The 18,358-nt window shown below is 40.6% G+C and overlaps 1 long non-coding RNA gene and 1 pseudogene across 1 annotated transcript; one reads left to right on the top strand and one right to left on the bottom strand.

Moving 5' to 3' along the window:
- Nucleotides 1-1,431: 1,431 nt before the first annotated feature.
- LOC120739559 lies at nucleotides 1,432-4,516 on the bottom strand. Its single transcript, XR_005697245.1, has 3 exons — nucleotides 4,033-4,516; nucleotides 3,594-3,686; nucleotides 1,432-1,601 (listed from the first exon to the last, which is right to left on the bottom strand). It is a non-coding gene; the product is annotated as an uncharacterized LOC120739559 (long non-coding RNA).
- A 10,864-nt stretch (nucleotides 4,517-15,380) lies between these two features.
- Nucleotides 15,381-18,358, top strand: LOC120739765 (annotated as a pseudogene).

The following is an 18,358-nucleotide window of genomic DNA, read 5'->3' as shown; positions in this document are numbered from 1 at the left end:
ATAATGGTATGGTGAAGTAGCTTTTTGGGTCCACAATTAAAAACTCTTAAGTAAAATTACTTAAGATTTTCGACTAGAAACACAAAAATTTAGAGTTGATCCAACGTGAATTTTATGTAGAGTGAGTTACTTTTGGCCAACAAAAAAAAACACCTTCTGAGTAACATGAACTTAATAATTGTCAACAACTACACAGGAATTTAAGTTGATCCAAGATTATATTAGTATGGTGAAGTAACTTTTGATAAAAATAAAACAATTTATAATTCAAATGACACTTAACTGTCAGCATGAATAGTTATTTATGTGGTCAAAATATGATATTTTGGTTACAGTTTAGTAATTTTTTGGTCCCACAGGAGATTCTACTATAAGGGCATTTACCTGTTCCCAGCAGGCTAAGTCGCTCGCCAAGAATCAACCTGGATCATTTGGGCTTGGTCTGATAACCATGACGACCGCAGAGGCGTAGGCAGGCTCATGCATGGTGGTGCCTGCCCACAAAGAAGTCAAGGTCCTAAGACCTTAGAAACTTGTCAATCACTTTTTCCCCAAACGAAGGTCAGCCTTAACATGGGCTGTGTGTGCGCTTGTGTCATGACCTTCAGAAAAAAGAAATGGATGTTGTGTGTATTTGTTTGAAATGCGGCAGATGTGATGCCAAATACCTGGACATCAGCTAAGGGACTCGTACCTGGTGCTCAGAAAGAATAGAAATTCAGACAGATGTATTCAAATGAGTTAGACCCATTTAAGTACAATAACAAACATCACAATTCTTTAACGTGCGTGTAAAGTGCAAGATTTGTGGGCTTCAGTTTCCTAGAACACAAATTGCCCGCTGAAACTTAAGGAACTGTGTATTAAAATTGTAATACAACCTACTACTTGAATCCTCTTTTTTTTACTTTAACATGTGACAGTGAATCAAAACAAAAGATGACAGGCTGCTATACATTAAATGCATTAATTTAAACATAAAATGAGCAAAGCTTCTTTCATTCACATTTGTCAGCACTCTTACAAAGTATTCTTGATTCTCTTCTATATTTGACTTTTCACCCTCAAGATTAAGGCCAGCTAAAGAGGGCATTACACAAACTTTAAAACACACCAATACCCTCAGAACACAGGTCATGGGAGAAATTAAACGCATTCCTTAAAAATGTGCAAATAACAGCATTTAAGATACGGCAAAACATTAACTCAGAAGACTTAAGAACAGCGCTTTTAAAATTTAGTAAAAACACAATGAAGTAGTGCCAGAAATGCAGGAATAAGGTTTTTGTGAAACTCACTCACGAATGGTCTATCAAGTCTGCTCTAGAAAATACCAAACTTAAGATTCATTACTTTAGAGCTGGCTTTTTGTCCATCAAGCTCAAGGCATAGCTTTGAAATACCTCAAAGGTAAATTTCAGCTGCTTGGGATAGGTAAGGTTCAGAGCGTAGATTACTCCCATCATCAAAGCACAGGATCTGGCAATATCAATCCTCTCCAGGATCTTGGATCCCTCAACGATGATGGTTGGAGGCCCATCACCAATGATAGCAATCTTCATGATTTGCATTGCAAGGTCTGCGTTGAGCTCCTCCTCATCCTTGTAGGAGAAATTAAATGTTAGGATGTATAAAATACATAGCTCAAGCACTTCAGGATGACGTGCATAAGGGAATGAACTACTACAGGTAGGAAAATAAGCTAAAACAGGTTGTCTTTTGTGTTTTTTCAGTGATTTTACTTTGTCATTCTGTAATTTTTAAAAGCTAAATTAAACCATAATCCAACGTTTAAAATAAAAAATGTCTTGTTTTTCACAGTTTTGTTTTTCCACTTTGAAAAGAAAATCTAATAAATCATTTTTAAGGGTTATTCCACTTCTAAGTGAAATTTTATCTATTGCCATATTGCCACAGTTAGAAAGTGAGAAACAAGCCTTTTGTAAACAGCACACTAATTCTCCTGATCCGGAAGCAATCCATTTGCTTTAGCAGAGCATAAACAATGGAAGTGAATAGCAGGTGCTAGCATGTTGTGTGCAAAGTGATTAAAATGACTAACAAAAATGAAAACAGTAATGAAAACAAATATTTCTTGGGAGCTCAGTAATCATGTTCACGGGCAAATGAAAAGTGCAAAAGTAACACGGAAGATTTGCAGAAGCTGATTTAGACTTGAGACTACATTGCAGTTACGACAAACACCGCTGTAAACATCCACTGCATGGTGCATGGATATAACGCAACAGTTGAAAAAGCCTCCAGCTTCCATAAACAAACACACACAGCCACTACTATACAAGCATAGTAAGCTGCAGTAACAATGGATGGGTATTTGATTTGTTGAAGAATATTGCACAAATAGCATGTTGGTTTATAGACACTGGTCGGCAGTGGCTTCAACTGCTGTGTTATAACCATGTGGAGGCTTACAGCAGTGCTCTGTCGTAATGTAGTCCCAAGTCTAAATCGGCTCCTGAAAATCCTTCATGTCAATTCATACTTTTCATTTGCAGTCAGCATGATTGTTGAGCTCCCCAGGAATACTTGGTATCATTATTGAGTGATTTTAATCACTTTTGCACACAAAATGCTAGTACCTGCCATTCACTTCCATTGTTTATGCTCTGCTAAAGCTGCTGCCAGATCAGGAAAATGACTGCGCTGGCTACAAAATTTTTTTATCCTGTGTGTTTATGTTGCACCTTATCACGGAAAACAGGTTTCTATTCAGCAAATTATGTTCAATGACAATGGCAATAAACATCTTCGGACTGTAATTCTGAAATGCTTTTTTCTCACTTATACATGGCAATAGACATATCTTCACTTAGGGTTGGAATGTCCCTTAACTCATTCAATGCCAGCCACTCTCAGATTTCATACTCCCCTCAGTGCTAGAGATATTTAGCTTTTTCACTGATTTTGAAGGCTCACAGAATATTTTGTTCTATGACTATGTGAATTCTGAAACCACCATGACAAAAATGAGTCTCTCTTCTTTCAGCGGCAAAAAAAAAATGTTTCTACCTCTGTTATTTAGAAATCTGCAGTAGAAAAGAGAAACTTTCATGACAAAACACCTGTTTCTGGATCAAAAGCGCTTTGTGTAAATAGGTTTTTCTAGCAGATCAGTGACTTTGATGTAAATATTTCGTGTTTCAATGATTCATGCAACATCTCAACTATGTTTTACTACTATGAAGTAAAAAAAATCACCTGTAAAAATGTACATTTGAAAAATATATAAGAAAAAAGCGACTGATTTATGATTCAGAGAGTCTGTGTGTGTGTGTTACTCCCGCTGGATCAAAAATCGCACCACAATACTCGTTCTCAGTAGAGCCGACTGTCACGCTGGTGGGATTTTATCCATGTAATCAACTCCACCACCTTCTCAATTCAATAAAAAGCTCAAGAGGCGTCTATGGCACTGAGCGTTCGGATTCATTTTGACGTCTAAAGACGTCTATGGCACTGAATGACTTAAATACTCAACCTGAACAGAAAATCCAATGAACAAAACACAAAGACCCAACAGAGACATGCATTCAAAACGAAACAAAAAATTAAAAACCAACTCAAGTACTTACACTGTATTGTTTGAAAAGATCCTCCTCCTTCTCTCCAAGATAGACTATGAGGCAGCGAATAGCAATTTCTCTGCGCTTTTCAACTGTGTTGTCCTGATTGATAGAAAAAAATAGAAGGTGTTCAAAATACTCTTTTTCAGTGGAAAATGTGCCCACATTACAGAACTGGCAACAGAAACTGAGTATTTCAGAGGTTCTCATTGTTGAGTGAGTTGAGTGTTTCCTTGATATGTGTGATTTTAGGCTACCCCATGACTTAAATGAACAAAAACAATCTAGGTAAGGACATGGCAGAGGCTGTACACTGGGGATATGGCGTAACCTATAATGTTTCATCAGCTCTTCCTTAGTGGAGGTTGCAAATTTACAGATTTTGCAAGGCCAATCCATACTTCATGATTCTGAATTACTCAATTCAAGCTTACTTGCTAAAGCTTACTTCAGAAGGTCCCTTGGTATTCGATACCAGGAGAAGATGATGGTTTGAGCCTTTGTCCTGGCAAGAAACACAGCAAAGTAACTGAATATTTCGGTGAGATTCCCACTTTCTTTAGAAGGCTGACCATGTCTTAACTGGAACCCCTAGATCTGCAACGCCAGGACAGTGTATAACACCAGAAAGTTGTGCCTGCACAAAAATACAAAAGATGGTATTTTCAACTTCACCTGTGAGTCTTCAATACAGTGAATAAGTTTCACCTGTCAAAGCTGTGTGAGCTAGAACCAAACATTCAAAACTACATAGACCTGAATACACTGGGTGCTGGAAGGCCTAACGTGGCTTTCCATAGATCAAATATACATAGAGGTGACATGGACTGGGCCAGTCTGTTGGAGCGTGTATCCCCACCGACCGCGATCTTGGAGGGGTCTCCACTTGCCCCCAGTGCATGTATTTCTACTGAGGAATGTGTTAACTCAAAAAAAAAAAAATTGTGTATATATATATATATATATATATATATATATATATATAATTTTTTTTTTTTTTTATCAACAAAAGCAAACATAAGGTGTGGCATGACAGGACAGAATCATTTCTGACAGTAAATACGAAAAAAACCCAAACTTTTTATACACAAGCTACAATGTCAATAACCCCACTTGATCCGTTTTCATTTCATTCTCCAAAACCAAATTGGAATCAATGCTGAGTCAGCAGCTATGGTCATTTTTGTGCACCCTAGTGTTGCCAAAACTGGCATACTACTGAAACCATATGTGGGATTATTGACCTTTCTTGCCTTATCTGTTTGGAAAAATATTTAAACATTTTCCTTATTTACCATGGGTGAATACATTCCTCAGTAGAAAAAATGCACTGGCGGCGAATGGGGACTCAACCAAGATGGCGGCCCGCTATTGATTTTTTTTCTTACTTTCAACCTTTATTGAGGCATATCAATGTTACAGCCAGTGCCAATGCACGTCGCCTCTACGTCTCTACAAAACACGGAAAGTACCCAAAAATTAGGGACAGCTAACTACCCTACCATATGCGGCACAGTGCACTTAAGTCTGGTCTTTTACCTGTGAAAATAGGCCGAGCAGCCGGTGAAGAACCGCTCTTAACGGTCAACAGATACACCGGACTAATGGCGACCGCACTTCCTGCGCAGAAGCCAATGGGGTTGAACTTCACCCCGTAACGTTACGAAAATTTAGAAGCGTTTCTTAACAATTGTGACAAAGTGGCTAGGACAGAATTCATTTGCCATTTGTCACTTGCGTATATTGTTATTCTGTGTTCTGTTATTTTACAGTCAGCCATAATGCTTTAATTTAGACATTGCTGGTGTAACTTCTCTTAACACACAATATCCCGGGTTTTGTTTGTGGTAGCAGTAGTTACATTCTTTACATCCATGCATGTGTTTTAAAGCAAACACTACTAACCATCAGATCATCTGAATTCTCTTCTGTTTACAGGTACATGTCTAGTAAATTATGTTTCTTTATGTTGCTTTGGTTATACTTACCATGGTGTCCATATTGTGCTTGCAGGTCCTATATGTGAGACAGGTGTGTGGGAAGAGCCGCCCCAGTACTTCCTGATTTTATAGGATATGATGTCATTGATCATGTCAATTGGGTGTAACCAAGGAAGGGGTGTTTATTTTGTGTAAAATTGTTTATTTCATTTAAAATAACCTCATGAGTCAGATTAGGTGAAGAGATTGACTTTTCAAACTGTTTAGTTGGGTGAATGAGTTTGTTAAGTGGGAAAATGATTTATTCCTGTTTCTTTGTCTAGACTGTGTTATTTAGTCTACCCCTGTTTTCCCAATGGTAGAGGTTAATGAGATCCAGGTGTGAGTGGAATTTTATATAAAGCAGGTGAGATTTTGACTCAGGGCGGTTTATGTTTTGTGAGATAATTGTTGAAGGGCAACGCCAGAAAATAAAGAACACTTAAAAAGAAACTTGAACGGTCTGCAGATGCTGTCTTCCTATCACCTTTCATGCTGCTTAGGTATGCTACTTCACAAATGGTGGCAGCAGTGGCTCCAGGCCAATAGGTTATAGCAATGCAGAAATCAGCCAAGTCAAGGAAACCTCAAGGGCCAACAGATTTTCCCCCAGAGGAGGCCCAAGATGATGGCAATCTGCCAGAAGCTACGGGTGAGCACAGCACGGAAGCACAAAGTCTCTCAGCGCTCTCAACTTTATTAAAAGGCCTGATGCAACAGCATGCTGACCGTGAGGCAAAATGGGAGCAGGACAGACAACGCCAGGATGAACGGTGGCATAGAATGCAACACCAGTTCAGCCAACTGCAGCAGGAGGTCCAGTCGGAGCGCCGGGAGCATCAGATGCTGTGGGAAGGTGCAGTAGCTGATTCCGGAGTGCCTCTTAGTTCCTCAGTGCGGCAAAAGGTGCAGCAACCTGTTCAACAGCGAGGAAACCCCCCTGAATCTTCCGCAGCACCACATTCATCCAATCTGGGCAGAGTAAGCGGTTGGAAAGGCCCGAAGATGCAGCCCTATGGTGAGGATGAAGATATTGAACATTATTTAACCACTTTTGAGGGGATTGCAACAGGATGTCAGTGGCCACAAGAAGAATGGACACTGCATCTGGCTCCACTTCTTAGTGGTAAAGCACGTGCGGCATATGTTGCTATGGACACTGAAGAAACAATGGACTATGATAAGGTAAAAACCGCTGTTCTTGAAAAATTTGAAATAAGTGCTGAGACTTACCGAACCAGATTCCGCAACATGATGGTGAAGGACGATGAGACACCCAAAGAGCTGCGAACCCGCCTTAAAGACCTATATGAAAAGTGGACGCTTCCAAAGGAGAAGACAAAGGACCAAATAGGAGATATCATAGTGATGGAACAGTTTCTCAGAGTTCTTAACCCAGAGCTGAGGACCTGGGTGAAAGAGTGCAACCCCACCACTTCAAAAGAAGCTGCAGAGATGGCAGAGGCTTTTCTTGCAGCCCGACGCCCACAAAAAGGGTACATGGTAGGAAAACCCAGTTCAGCCAATGTTTTTGTGGGTAGGTCAGGGGGTGGGAATGGGTACAAAGCTAAAAGCCCTAAACAAAGTTCCCCAATCACTAGCAGTAGCCGCGCTAGAGAAGTAAAGCAGAGAGGCCCGTTGGTGTGTCATGCCTGTGGTCAAGCAGGTCACTTTAAGGCAGATTGCCCAGGTCAGCAAGTCAGTAAGACTTACATGTGTCTTTCACCACAGTGTTTTGACTTGCTAGAGGAAGAAACAGAGTCTCTAGTACCCTCCAGTGATCAGGAGCACACCATCTGTGTTTTCATTGAGGGAAAACCGTGTGTTGCCCTCTTGGATTCAGGCAGTAGCCGCACACTTGTCAGGCAAGATTGCCTCCCTAGCGACACCACATTTTGTGGTAAAGTTAAAGTCTGGTGTGTTCATGGTGATAATGTTGATTATCCTATTGCCAATGTTTGCCTGCAAGTTAATGAAAAGGAGTACGTACTTACAGTTGGAGTAATGGATAAACTTCCCTACCAGGTTGTGTTGGGCCGGGACATGCCAATTCTTGGGGAGTTATTAGCAAAGACAGAGAAGGACAGAGAAGAGAAGAATCTGCATGTTGCATGTGAAGGTCTGCTAATAGTCACTAGGTCTGGTAATAAAGCTTCTCAGTCAGAGCCAGGTTTGAGTGAGTTGCCCTATGCAGACAGTGAAATTCCAGATATTGACAGACCAAGTAGGCCGCATATAAAGAAAAGTAAAATGCAGAGAAGACAGGAAAAAGTGAGGGGGACAGAAATTTCTGAGTCACTTCCTGAACCAGAGATCGATGAGCTCCTGATTGTCCCGAGCAATATTGTCCAACTCCAAAGGGAGGACCCCTCTTTAGCACCCCTGTTTGCTAAGAGCACCCAAGAATCAGCACAGATTACAGACAGAGTACGGGAAGTATTCATTGTCAAGACTGAACGACTATATCGTCGTAGCAAAGTTGGTGACCAGTTGGTTGTTCCCAAAAGCTTAAGGCCTGTAGTCTTGCAGTTGGCTCATTCAGTTCCTTGGGCAGGCCACTTAGGACATCTTAAAACCTTTTCCAGAATGGTAACTCGTTTCTTTTGGCCACAGCAATTTTCAGACACTGCCCAGTTTTGCAAATCATGTCCACAGTGTCAGCTGACAGCCCCAAGTAGGAAAGGAGACAGAGCCCCACTCATTCCTATGCCTGTAATAGACGTCCCCTTTTCTCGTGTTGCCATGGATATTGTCGGCCCATTGGAGAGAAGTGGTTCAGGGCATAGGTACATTCTAGTGATTTGTGACTATGCAACAAGGTATCCTGAAGCTTTCCCATTGAGAAGGGTCAAAGCCCGCCAAATAGCTAATTGTCTGATACAGATGTTTTCAAGGGTGGGTATTCCCAAAGAAATCTTGACAGACCAAGGCTCAAACTTCACTTCCAATCTGTTGAAAGAAGTCTACAAACTTCTGGGAATTACTGGAATCAAAACGAGCCCTTATCATCCACAAACTGATGGACTTGTTGAGAGGTTTAATAAAACCCTGAAATCAATGCTGAGGAGGTTCGTAAGAGAATCGGGAAAAGACTGGGACCAATGGCTTCCATTTTTGCTTTTCGCCTATAGAGAGGTACCACAAGCATCAACTGGATTTTCTCCGTTTCAGCTCTTGTACGGCCATAATGTCAGAGGTCCACTGGATGTACTTCGGGAAGCTTGGGAGGAAGCTAGCCCTGAAAAACAGTGCTCTTCCCTCTCTTATGTGTTGAAAATGAGGGACAAGCTTGAACAGTTTCAGGAACTGGCTCATTGTCACCTAGTAAGTGCCCAGCGACGTCAAAAACAGAACTATGATAAGACAGCTCGCAGGAGGACCTTTAAAGAAGGACAAAAAGTGTTGCTGCTTTTGCCAACCACTGAAAGCAGTCTCTTAGCCAAATGGCAGGGGCCATTTGTGGTAAACAGGAAAGCAGGTCCTGTCACTTATGAGCTCAACATGCCGAATCGTCGGAAAAAGCAACAGGTGTTTCATGTCAACATGTTGAGGGAGTGGATTGAGAAGCCAGAGCAATCACTTCAGTTGTGGGCTCGTGTTGTACTGCAGGAAGAAGAGCCTCAAGAGCAATTCTTTCCCACCAGTACTGAAGAAAAGCTATTTCCGGATTTGAGCCATCTATCACCAGAACAGCAGGAGGAGCTCGCGGCCATAATGCCACAGGAGCTTTTCAGCACAAAGCCAGGCTACACCCATCTTATTCAGCATGACATACACCTGCGTTGTTCGAATCAACCACCCATCAGGGATACCACCTCCAGAGTTCCAGCAAAGCTAATGCCAGCATTGAAACAGGAGGTGGAAGAAATGCTTGCAACAGGGATTATAGAGCCATCTAGAGGTGAGTGGTGTAGCCCTGTGGTACTCGTCCCCAAGGAAAATGATGCAAGACAGAGATTTTGTGTTGACTTCTCGAAACTTAATGCTGTCTCTGTTTTTGATGCATATCCTATGCCAAGGGTGGATGAATTGATTGAGCGCTTGGGTAATGCCAAGTACCTCACAACACTCGACCTTTGTAAAGGTTATTGGCAAGTCCCCCTAACAGAGTCCTCAAGGGATTTAACTACATTCAGGGTTCCCAGCGGACTTTATCGTTTCAGAACTATGCCTTTCGGACTACATGGAGCTCCAGCCACGTTCCAGAGGCTGGTGGACTTGGTTCTGAAAGGAGCTGATGGCTATGCAGCAGCATATATTGACGACATTGTGGTGTTCAGCGAGACATGGGAGGACCATGTGAAACATCTGGCTGATGTCCTGCAACGCATCAGAACAGCTGGACTAGTCATCAACCCTGGGAAATGCCACATTGCACAGACCGAGGTGGAGTACCTGGGATACGTCATTGGGGGTGGGGTCATCCGCCCTCAGGTGAGTAAGGTCGAGAACCTTGCCTCTTGTCCTCCTCCATCTACAAAGAAAAAGTTGAGATCCTTCCTGGGTTTAGCTGGCTGGTATCGTCGTTTCATCCCTAATTTCTCTACCAGATCAGCTATTCTTAGTGATTTAACTCGTAAATCATGCCCCAACAAAATTAAATGGACTCCAGAGTGTGAGGCTGCATTCATGGATTTGAAAAACTGTTTGTGTAATGAGCCTGTGTTGCAGTGTCCAGACTTTACGTGCCTGTTTATTGTACAGACTGATGCTTCAGGAGTTGGGCTGGGAGCTGTGTTGCTGCAAGGTGATGGAAAGGACCAAAGACCTGTGCAGTACATAAGCCGTAAGCTCTTCCCCAGAGAAATGAAGTATTCCACAATTGAAAAAGAAGCTTTGGCAATAAAATGGGCTTTGGACACTCTGAGATACTATCTGCTGGGAGGTGAATTTGTGCTTGAAACCGATCATCGAGCTTTACAGTGGATGAGCAGAATGAGAGACACCAACGCAAGGATCACGAGGTGGTATCTTTCATTGCAGCCATATTGTTTTAAGATTCGATATAGGGCAGGGAAAAAGAATGTTGTGGCAGACTTTCTTTCCCGTTCCTATGAAGAGTAACGGACTTAAGGGGGGGGGGGATGTGACAAAGTGGCTAGGACAGAATTCATTTGCCATTTGTCACTTGCGTATATTGTTATTCTGTGTTCTGTTATCCTATAGTCTATCATAATGCTTTAATGTAAACACAGCACATGTAACCTTAGCTCTACATACTGTCCCGGGTCTGTTTGTGGTAGTATTGGTTATATTTATGCCATCTGTGCAAATGTACTTAAAGCTAAATGTCATTTCATCATTAATTGATTTGAATCTTTCATTTGTGTATGTAGTTTGGTTATACTTACCATTGCGTGTTCCTTTGGATAGGTCCTATGTGTAAAACAGGTATGTGGGAAGAGCCGCCCCAGTACTTCCTGATTTTATAGGATATGATGTCATTGATCATGTCAATTGGGTGTAACCAAAGGAAGGGGTGTTTATTTTGTGTAAAATTGTTTATTTCATTTAAAATAACCTCATGAGTCAGATTAGGTGAAGAGATTGACTTTTCAAACTGTTTAGTTGGGTGAATGAGTTTGTTAAGTGGGAAAATGATTTTATTCCTGTTTCTTTGTCTAGACTGTGTTATTTAGTCTACCCTGTTTTCCCAATGGTAGAGGTTAATGAGATCCAGGTGTGAGTGGAATTTTATATAAAGCAGGTGAGATTTTGACTCAGGGCGGTTTATGTTTTGTGAGATAATTGTTGAAGGGCAACGCCAGAAAATAAAGAACACTTAAAAAGAAACTTGAACGGTCTGCAGATGCTGTCTTCCTATCACCTTTCATGCTGCTTAGGTTATGCTACTTCACACACTGTAACAAAAAATAATTTCCCCCAGGGATCAATAAAGTATTCTGATTCTGATTCTGATTCTATGCCAGCTAGTCCAACTTCATAAAGCATACAAACACTGGTGCTGTTTAATTTAGTGTTTTTAGAAATCCGTCAGTCAGAAGGATGATCTGATATCCTCGTGTTGGTGTTGTTCCCAGATCATCATGAAAATGTTGTTCCAGGTTCAACATTGCAAGTGACCAATCACATTGTTGTGACGTTATTCTTTTGCGCGCCAAGCCATTCGTGCATTTATGAAATTCCAATGTTGCAAGGACAATATCAATTCTGCTTACCATTTATTAAAGGGTTAGGGTCAGGGTCCGTTGATCGGCGGACAGGAGCGGTTTCTCGCAGCTTAAGTAGTTTTTTGTTTTACGGCGGTTTTTCCCAAAGTCGCAAAAGTATGACGTCACAACATTGATTGGTCACTTGCAATGTTGATCCTGGAACAACATTTAGTATGATGATCTGGGAACAACACCAACACGACGATATCAGATCGTGCCAGTCGGATCATGGCATTTCATCTTTAGATGGAAACTGGCAAACTAACTTCCTGCTAACTTCAAACTCTCTTTCATGCATGCCTGGATGTTAATGTTACTGTAACAGCTGGGAGGCAGCCACACTGATCATTTTATTGAAGATGAAATCATTTGGGCCACTTTTAACTCAGTGATACCACAGTGTTTGTTTTGGCTATGGGAATCAAAGAAGAGTGGACCCAGGAATGGCTAATGATGTTGTTTTTATGCTTGCTGTGCAACCTGTCATGGGTGTCGCTCGCTGATTTTGATATCACATCATGAGGCATTCGTCACAATATTTGCGGCCGATTGTGTGGCTCTCGATTTCTCATAACGTGGCGGGTTGTGTCACAGCTGGGTTGAAGACACAAATGTTTGAGTGTGCCAGTTTTTAATGATATTCCAGTACAGAAACTCGGATACAGTTATACAGAGGACAATGTTGCAGCTGTTTAAAAATTGGAGACTTTGTTAAAAACACTTTGGAAAAACTATTTGCTTCTTGTTTTGATTTCTTCTCTTCCTACATCGGTACATTTGTGGCCAGCACCTATCATTCAGGAGAATACTGCAGCAGGTTACCACACCTTAATAGTGGCATTAATATAAGTGACTGCATGATGATGTTGTGGCAGTAAGCGGAGTGATCAATGCGGAGGGTATGCTGGTGCCCGTAAGAGGCAAATTTAAAAAAAAGTTAAAATATAATACATCACAAGCCCACGTGGGGGTTTTGAAACAAATTTAACACTGCCAGCTTTGCACAGATCCACAGATGTAAGCTACATTCATGTCTCTGTTTTTCCTCCATATTCCCGTGGGCAGCTCATCACCTCTCTACCAGAAAATGTACACTACCAGTCAAAAGTTTGGACAAACCTTCTCATTAATGGATTTTCTTTATTTTTACTATTTTTGAAATTGCAGACACATGCTGAAGACATGAAATGTATAAAGCAAGATTTATGGAATTATGCAGCATAGGAAAAATTGATAACTTTAAATATCTCTTATACAGTCCCGTTCAAAAGATTAAAACATCTTGAAAAATGGCAAAAAAAAATCGTATTTTGCATGGTTGGATCTTAACAAGGTTCCAAGTAGAGCTTCAACATGCAATGAGAAGAAATGGGAGTGAGACAAAACATTTTTTGATGCAATTAAAACAATTAAACTGAAACAGGCAGTTTTACAGCTGATCAAAAGTTTAGGATCACACCTCCAAAAAAGCCCCCTCTCCTAAACTGAAGTCAAAGTTCCAAACATGAAGTCAGTAATGAGTAGTTCCACGATTATTTTTGATCACTTCAAAAATTTGTTGCTGCATGCTTGATTGCAAGCCTTTCCTTGAGGTGAGTGAAAACATTTCTCCAAGTGGTGAAGATGCCTTGAACTTTTGTCCATTTTTGTAAACTTCTCTTGTCATCCATCCCCAAGTTTCTCAACTGGATTTAGATCAGGGGAACACGCGGGATGGTTCAGAAGAGTGATGTTATTCTCCTGGAAGTAGTCCCTTGTTCTGCGGGCATTGTGTACTGTAGCGTTGTCCTGTTGAAAAACCCAGTTGTTACCACAAAGACGAAGGCCCTCAGTAATAACGGATCCTCTCGTCAACATCTGGACATAGCCAGCGGCCGTTTGACATCTCTGCAACTCCTGAAGCTCCATTAGGAAGTTGCCTTGCAACTCTGCAGTTCTGTCCATTTGATTTCCACCTACACACAAGAACAGTTCATGTGATTAAATGAACAGATGAGACAGTTGTTGATGACAAACAATAGTATAAAATGATTAGGAGAGGCTAAATCAGTGCACTAATATACTCAGTTTAGGTGTGCTTGATCCCCCGTCTGAGCTGTCTTAATGGTCATCATCTCATATGTTCTCCAAAGGTTGTTGGTTTTCCATCATTCCCATCAGCAATTCATCCAACTGCTCCGTGTCTTTATTTGCAGGTCTTCCACCAGTCTTAAACCTCTCTTTTCTGGCTTCTGCAACAGTCTTTTTTTACATTTTTTAAATATATATTTTTAAGATAAGATAATGCTTTATTGTCAGAGTCATACCTAGTACAATAGTAGCCTACAAACGAAATTGGAAATTGTCCCACGTCAGCACTATGCACAACTGAACACAACACAGTAACTTAAAGTGGGTTTTTTTTTTTAAAGTGCAAAAAAGGTATGAGCAAAAGAAAAATGAATGACTTAATAAATATATAAATGAATGGGTGAATGTTCATTGCACGTGATGGCCAATCAGGTCAGCTGTTAGCATTGCTTAGGGCTATTGCCCTGTTGTAAAAGCTGTCCTTGAGTCTGTTTGTCCACGTACCAGTACCCTGAATCTCCTGCCAGACAGCAGCAGCTTAAACACCCGGTGCCCTGGGTGTCTGCAATCCTGTAGGATGCTGCCTGCCCTCTTGTGTGGGACAGTGCTGGACAGGTCCTTCAGGGAGGGAAGATGATGTCCAATGATTTTTTTTGGCCCATATTAATCACCCTCTGTCGTGCCATGGTGCAGCTGGACAACCATACACACCACTAGTCGTAGGTGTATTAAATGTTATTAAACATTTTTTAATTGCATGGATCAAACAGAAAGGAAAAAAGCATGGACATACTTTTTCTTTTTAATGTACTGCTCACAGCATGTATTAGTTGTAATGTTGTGGTTCTTTCTTCTTGTTTCTAGTTGTACATTTGTAAGCAAATGCCATCACAAGAGCTCATTCATTTCAGTTTAAATTTTTTTTTCTAATGCCAAATCACAACTAAAGTCACCTCAAGGCACTCGAGTTTTGGACAAAATTTGACTTTTCTGCCAAACATTTCTAGACAGCCACTCTTGCATTGAGACGATTTTTGTTGAGGCTTCACTGAACAGTAGATCGATCAACTGGAGGATTAGATGCATCTCAGCTCCTGTGCCAGGTCTTTGCTGGATTCTTTTTTGTTAGTTTATTTGTTTGCTTTTTAATAGATACTGTTCATCTGCTGTAGATAGTTTTTTTTTTTTAGGCCTGCCACTTCTTCTTTTGCCCTCCATTTGTCCAGTTTCCTCATATTGTTAAGGATACACTGCACAGCATGCTGAGATATGACAAGGTTTTGGTTAATATTTCTTCAGGAATGACCTTGTTGGTGTAGATTCAGCTGCATCAGGCTGCATGTAACAAGGTGCTTTAACATAAAATTTATGATTGGTTGTTTGTTAAGTTGTCTGTAGACACAACACTGGGTCATTCTTGATTTAAGTGCCTTTTCATGTTTGAATGATTGACAGGTCAGTGTTAAGTGATTTAATAAACAACCCAAGAAAATATCCCACTGAAAATGTTTAGGGTTTCCTTTTTGAAAGCCTGGAGAAGTATTGCTCATGAACAAAACTAGTTTTGAAACTAACCACAATTCTGTGTTCTGCTACAGGTTGGGAACTGGTTTCATCTCCACTGGCTGGATGGAGCTGTTAAAACATTTTAAAAAGAAGTTGGTTCTCGTCTTCATCACTGCACTCTTCCTCTTTTTGGTCTTCACTGTGAAAACGCCCAGCACATACAACTCAATCCCAAAACCATCTGGGCCGCCAAGTGCTTGCTCCATGAGGATATCCGAGCAGACCATCACGCCGCTTAACAATACCAAGCACTTACTGGTGTCAGCCTACATGGACCAAAGAGTGAAGGATTTTGATATACGCATCATTGGCATATTTAGGAGAGACTCCATCCAACCCCTTCACTGCTTTTTCTGCTGTACTGGCTATTTGAGTAAAACCACTCCAGCAACAATTTTACAGCATCCAGATAACTTTGGTCTTCCCTTTGTCACTACGGATGTCATGTGTCAGATTCCTCAGAACTGCAATGCGACACATGTCACTCTCTTGACTACACCAGACAAAGAGAGTCCATCTACTGATCAATGGCTCCCAATAAGAAACAAAGACACAGTTGGACAGAAGGAAGAAAACATGCAGTTTGACTTCAGTCTGCATCTCTAACCTCTTTGGTGACTACAACAATGTGCTTCAGTTTGCACAGACTCTGGAGATGTACAAGTGAGTACTGCAACACCACCACAAGCTACAAAGTCAAAAATGTGCACTGGCAGCTGATCCTGACACAGCATGAACCTTAACAAGCTCTGCAAAGGCTCAATTCAGTGTCTCTAGATTGTATCACATTGTAAAGTTGTGCCTGTTACTCCTGTTGCTGCCAGAGTTTTTTTTTGTTTTTTTTAAAAAGTGTAGTTGGACAGTGTCTTACCCCTCAGAAGTCTATCACTTGGTGTTAAACATTTACGGTAGCACAGTTTAAAATTCTGCAGGAGCTGTACGTCTTTTCAGACACTGTAGGAAAATGGATTTTTAGTGCTGTAAACTGAATTTCCAGCTGTTCAGAACCAGTTAGGAATAGACAGTGTCCTTCCTACTTAAGAAACACCACACCACTTAATGATTGTAATATTATTCTTTATCTGTGTATTTTATCAGTCACATAGCTGCAAGCTATTGTGACAGGTACAGGCTAATACAGTATAAATAGTATAACACAGTATAAATATTATACTAAGGATAGAAAAATGACCCATTGACAAGCATCTGAATCCATCTCGTGGCTGGCTTCACTCAGAGCATGGAGGGGATTTGCATTACTTTGGCCAACTGACCACACTTAATGAGTGCATTTACAGATCAATGGAGCGTTCTCGCTACGTCCTGTTGAATGACATTGATGAGATTATAATGCCATACCAGCACGATGACCTGATGTCTTTGATGAACACGCTCCGAAATCAGCATCCAAATGTAGGCTGTTCTTGTAATAAATTTGAAAAAATAACACAATTACATTTCATCAAAAATTCAGTATCCTGTACAATAAGAAGTTGTATTTGACTTGTTTTTATCTGATTTGAAGGCAGGAGTGTTCCTTATTGAGAATCATATTTTCCCAAAGAAACACTTTGAGCCAAGCGGACGGTTTCACCTGCCTCAGTGGAACGGGGTGCCAGGAATTAATATTCTGGAGCACATCTACAGGGAGGACCCCGCCAGAAACGTATACCATCCATACAAGATGATAGTTCGGCCAAGGTAAGCTGAATTTGTCAGACAGAAGATTTACTCCATTTAGGATACAGTTCTTTGGTTTACTTAATTATACATATGACTGCTTTTAAAAAAATAACTACAACTAAATAAAACAGTACCTTAGTTATTGAACTTCTCCAAAACCATGATAAACATACAAGAAACATCAAATGACCATTTGCTACAATAAGTCTCAAGTACAAAACATATTTAAGAACAGTTTGTTTTATTTTGCTGCGATCTAATTTGATTAACACTTGAACTTTCAGATTTGATATGTGTCATATTGCTCATACAGAACTAACAAAACACACAAAATGGAAACATGAACCCAGCAAAGAGAAACTTAAAGAAACGTTCCTTACGAGTTTCCTAAAGGTCACAGTTTAGAGAACATCTGAATAACTTGAGGGTTATTTTTGCCAATCTTTCCTTAACGATCTCTTAAGTTGAAGTTATTCTGTGAAACTTTCCAAGTGGAATGTTCTCTGAAAGTTATTGCCAAAAAACCCAGAACAACCTTCAGGGAGCATTCACTATCCCCCAAGGCTGATTTGTGAAACCTTCAGAGAACCTTCAGGGCTCTTCTAAAGAACAGGATCTTCAGTAATCAATGCATTTTAAAACCTTAACTCTAAACATTTAACTGTCTTGTGTTTTGTGTCACAGAATGGTGGAGGGGACTTCAGTCCATGAAGTGATCAAGAATTTTGGAGAACGCTACAAGGTTCCACTAGATGTTTGTCGGATCATTCATGTCCGTGTGGCTCTACAGGGATCATTAACCCTGGAGCAACTTAATGTGGATAAACGACTGTGGGACTTTCAGGAAAAACTCATTCCCAACATGGACAAAGTGTTGAAGAGGGTGGGGATGCTGAACTTGACATAGAACTAATGGATAAGATGTACAGGCACTACGATGGACACTTGTTAAACACAGTGAATCAGATCGTGAATGTGCATCTTTGAATCAGGGGCATTTGTGAATTCATTGTGTCATTGTTTTCTGAAAACATATTTTGCACCTGGTGCCAGTAAAATCCCTACATTTCAGTGAATACGGCTTAATTGCCATCATTGAATAATTACAAGCTTTTTGAAGGACACATTGGTTCTAATACTGTGTGATATGAGTATGACAGTTTGAATACTCCTTTATATAAATCTGTTGACTTGAAGAACTGCAAATATTTTAACTGCCCTGCCTGAAGAGAGTAAAAACATTTACTAAATCCACAATATAACATACCATAGAATTTCTCCAGTGGTCAGCTTCGAAGAACAA

The sequence above is a fragment of the Simochromis diagramma genome, unplaced genomic scaffold (assembly GCF_900408965.1).
Source record: "Simochromis diagramma unplaced genomic scaffold, fSimDia1.1 OVJJ01000304.1, whole genome shotgun sequence".
Lineage (NCBI taxonomy): Eukaryota > Metazoa > Chordata > Actinopteri > Cichliformes > Cichlidae > Simochromis > Simochromis diagramma.
Note: the sequence above shows the minus strand (reverse complement) of the source record. Positions and strands in the feature narration are given on the sequence as shown.